Below are 4,816 nucleotides of genomic sequence, written 5' to 3'. Positions count from 1 at the left end.
TGATCTAAAACCATGATTTTCATATTTTTCATTTTTAGTAAAATCATTTACTGTTTTGAATTAATATCACATTCTAATTTGATATAGCTTCATTGATTTTTATTTCCATTAAATTTCAGTCATTTGGAGGATTGTTTTTTTTTTCTTACTTCTAGAGGATTGTTAAACTTCATACATTGTTTTGATTTTTTAAACTTTTTTTTGTGTGAACATAAATGTAAAACGTTTGTTGGCATGTTGTTTTTTATGTGGTATTAGTTTGTCTTCTCTTATGGTCTCAACCTTGGATAACAATTGGTTCAAAACATATATATACAGTAGAACCTCTATAAATTTATACTCGATAAATTAATAATCTATATAAATTAATAAATTTCACCGGTTTCAACTTGGACCGGTTCAAAATTTGACACAAATCGATAAAATAATAAGATAATAATTTTTTAGAAAATTCTATGTAAATATATGGTCCTATTAAAATTATAAATTAATAATTTACATGTACACATATTTTATATAAGGAAAACCCTATTATTATATTGTTTGTTTTATATTCACAATGGAATTATCTTTATATTTTCTTATAACCACATTTAAGTTATATGCAATATATATTATATACACAAAATAATATAATAAAATTAATATAAATGTCAAATTTTAAAAAATAACAATTAATGTCAATAAACTAAAATTACATATTTTTCTTATCTTAGAATAAATATATATATATATCTTAAAATAAGAAAATCTCAATAAAGAAAATTTTGTAAATTAATATTTTTATAAATTAATAAAATTTCAAAGTCCCAACATTATTATTTTATAGAGGTTCTACTGTATATAGTATTTTACATGTTAAGTTGCGAGAGATTTTTGCTTAAAAAAAAGACATTTAGTTACCAAATAAAGTTAATTAAGTAGATAATTAATATTGCAGAAAAAAACCATTTTCCTAGTTCATGATGAATGCTGGTCAAGAGGAGTACTTCCGAAGGATGGGTTGTTTTGTTTCACTGATTGGAGGAACATTAGATTATTATTTTTATCTTAATGTCAGCGTTCACTATAGAACAATCGATTAGTCAAAAAAAAAAAAGAACGGTCGATGGTTAGAGGGGTTCAAGTCATGTTTTCCTTACAAAGAGCTGCAATGGTCATATTCAAAAAAGAGATGAATGCGCTGAACTAAACCTCAATCAATTAAGATCAATGCGTAGGAATCTCTACTCCAGATAGTGGTCGCTATTTACATTAGACTTGTTTTTAATGTGAATACATTGATTTGAGAAGAACTTGAATCAGTGTTGTACATAGAGTATAACTTGTTCTTTTTTAACATTATAAAGTGAAAAAATAACACTATAACAGACAATGGAAAGAAAGCTAGACAAAATGTGAGTTACAAAGCTGAGAGAGAAAATAAACAAAAACGTTGGTAAGTCGATGTTACATTTTTACAAACTACGAACCCAAACCAAAGATTGGTCTTAGCGTAAGGGTTGAAGACTTGGAAAAGACCTCTGTGTTTTCTTTTACCTTCAAATATAGCCGAGACGACGAAGGATCATTGCTAAAATGAGCATGCATATAGCAAAGATCAACCCTCCTTTTCCTAGCAACCACTTCTTTGCCTTCTTCGCTTTCTTTTTCCCCGTTTGTGCCCTATCTGCCCATCTCATCTGCACAAACAACAATACAAATGTGACATATGATTTTATACGAAAGATTGTGTTTCTATTTGCTAAACAATGTTCTAATTTCACATCATTTGTTTAGTTTCCTTTAGCATTTTCTCCAAAGCTTCAGGAGAAAGAGAAGCCATGGCTTCCTGGGTTTTTGCATCATCTTCTTGAGAAAGCTTCGTTCCCAATTGTTCGCTCATGCTTGCCATCATCTCCGGGTTCATGTTCTTTATCATGGAGGTGAACATCTACCACAAAATACATTACAGTCACATTTATGTTACCTAAACATGTAAAATATAGTATAAACCAAAACCTGTCGCATAGCTGGATATTTCATTTGGTTTCTCATCTGTTCCTGCAAGTCAGCAGGCGGAGCAGAGGCAACGTTTGGTTCTAAACCGCTTCTCGGAGCCACGAAGGAGCTAGACTCGCCTACAACTAACCCCACTCGCTCCTAAACTTCCCCGTGGTGGTTCAGATCCTTGCGCATCGCTGTATGATGTTGAAGCTGGAGCGTTTGCTTTCATAGACGACGCCATGCTAAACATCCTATCACGCTCTTCTGGTGACATCTTACTCATCATATCACACGCGAGTTTAAGCATGTCTGGTGTTGGTGCAAACCCGTTTTCTCCAGGGATATCTCCTTTGAACGATGAGGCTGTTTGGACCATTTCCTGAATCACTTCGGGTGACATTTTGCCTATCATGCTAGAGGCAGTTTTGAACATGTCTGGTGACATGTCTCCTCCAGCTTTGCCTCTGTTCAAAGCAGAAAGTGTGTCAGGGTCAGTTTTTGATATAAAGTTCTGGAACGTTCTGCAGGGCAAAAGAGTGAATGATTAGGAGACAAATAGATGATCAAAGACATATGTTATACAGTAGTTTGGGACGGTGTTGAACCTGATTGCTTCGAGGTCGTCTCTGAGAGCTTGCAATCCATCAAGTTCGGTCTTTAGACCACCACCGTTGCTTTCTCGTTGTGTCTCACTAGCCTCTTTAATCGATTTTCTACTTTCTGCAGAAGTATCAGTGTTTTCTCCAGTTATATCTTCAATTAATACACCTAGTCGCCGTGGCAAACGTCACGGCCTCGCCGAAGATGTGAGAAGAATTTTATTTCTTCGTGTATGTCGTATTAGGGTTAGAGGCGATATTCATTTCATCGGGCCAGATAAAACTCCCAATTGCAGAGCCCAATCACAAAACACGCAGATTAAGCCCAACATGACATTGGTTTAATGAAACGGTGCGTTGTGAGGGACTTGGACACGTGTCGACACCTCGTGCAACGAATTATTGAGCTGGCATCCTATGTGGCTTTTCGTAAGAGAAGCAAACCCTTTAATATATATAAAGATGTCTGTGATATCTGAACCCGAAGGCCCGACTAATTCTAGGAGTTAATTTATTTCGAGCACTATCATGTTAATTTGTTCTGTTAAAAAATACCTATCTCTAATACGAGTTATGGGTATTTTTAACGAGATGGTTTGAATGTTCCGAAAAGAAATCGTAACAACGTTTTCGTCTAAAACGGTCCAAATGGTCTAAAATGCGGCAAAATCCCACTTACGAATTTCTAACTATAAATCGGCCCAAATTCCTATGATGGTTTATCGAATGTTCGCAAGAAGAGATAAATGTTAAGTTCGAAGATAAATGTAATAGTTTCAGGGGATAATCACGAAGATCGGGAAAAATGCAAAATTTCCGCCAAAGGATAAACTCGACCCAAGAGTTGAAAAAGAAGGCCCAAAAACGACCTATGAGGAGTATATAAGGGATGCGAAGACGAGAGGCACAAGGGAGACGCTTTATTCATATTCACAACAAACTTAGCACTTAGAGCAATAGGCAACTTTTCGTTTTCTTATCGAGCTGCGATTCAACTACGTTTTTGCAGTCTTAGGTTGTTAGAATTAGGAAACTTGCCGGCAGCTCTTGCAGCCAAGGCTCTTACCTTGTTGTAACGCTCATACGCAGATTCGGAATAAGACATCCTTTGCTTTCTTTTTCGATTCTCATATTTTATTTCGTCTGTGTATTTCGTGTTTTGATTGTTTGGCGTGTGGTTTAGCAGATATTCGGGACTTCTGAGAAATTTAGCGTTTCCTATCTTTCCTAATTCAACGGAAATCGACAGTGCGAATTTCGGTTCCCACATACATGCTTGGCGGACACATCAATGGTAAGCCCACGTCTAGGGTGTTCTTCAGGGATTGTTGGTCTTACACATGGCACAAAGCTCCAACCATGCAGATAGTCCGAAAGTTTCGGTGAAGTGAGTGTTCTTGACGGGAAAATATAATAGAAGGAGGCCATAGAGAATGGGGTGCCATCTACGTTTTTGATCCTAAAGCATAGATATGGGAACATGTGCCAAGCCCTAGCGCAGAGATATGTGGGATATGTTGATGGACAATTCTCCTAAATAGACTATTTTCAAGTTTTTGTCATAAAAATAGACTCTAAGGAGGAAAATAACCAAAATGTTTCTCCTAAATAGACTATATATAAAGACTCTAATAGCCTAGATATATAAATATAAATAAAAAAATAAAATAAAAATTTTATATTATATGTTTTCAAATTCGAATTTTTTTATAATTTTTTTTTTGAAATTTTTTTTTTTTGAAATTTTTATTTATTTTTTGAAATTTTCTTTTTGTAATTCGAAAATACTTTTTGAAACTATTTTTCAAATTTTTATTTTCAAATTTTTAATATTTATTTTTTATTTTATAAAATTTTAAACTTCAATCCCAAATCTCACCCCTTAGCTTTAAACCCTAAGGTTTAGATTAGTTAATCCTAGGGGTATAAGTGTATATTTACCTCTTTAATGAAATATTTTGGTCATTTTTATCCCTAGAATCTATATTTGTGACAAAAACTTTTTAATAGTATCTTAGGTATTTCTCTATATATAATCAAGATATTAGTGATCAAAGAAAATCTTTTGGGTATATTGGATGCAATCGAACGTAGTATGATGGGCGTAAGCATCTATTTAGGTGTGTGTGGTTGGGCCTACAATATACGGTTATAGAAATAATAAAGTTCTTGAATGGTACGACTTTGAGGAAGATCGTGCAAAGTTTTTTTTTTTGCTTAACTTTGAATAT

At 33.9% G+C, this 4,816-nt stretch overlaps 1 pseudogene; it reads right to left on the bottom strand.

Annotated features, from left to right (window-relative positions):
- Positions 1-1,314: 1,314 nt before the first annotated feature.
- LOC106441649 lies at positions 1,315-2,770 on the bottom strand (annotated as a pseudogene).
- Between the last annotated feature and the right edge of the window lie 2,046 nt (positions 2,771-4,816).

Source organism: Brassica napus, chromosome C5 (genome assembly GCF_020379485.1).
Source record: "Brassica napus cultivar Da-Ae chromosome C5, Da-Ae, whole genome shotgun sequence".
NCBI lineage: Eukaryota > Viridiplantae > Streptophyta > Magnoliopsida > Brassicales > Brassicaceae > Brassica > Brassica napus.
This window is presented reverse-complemented; position numbering and strand designations above follow the sequence as displayed.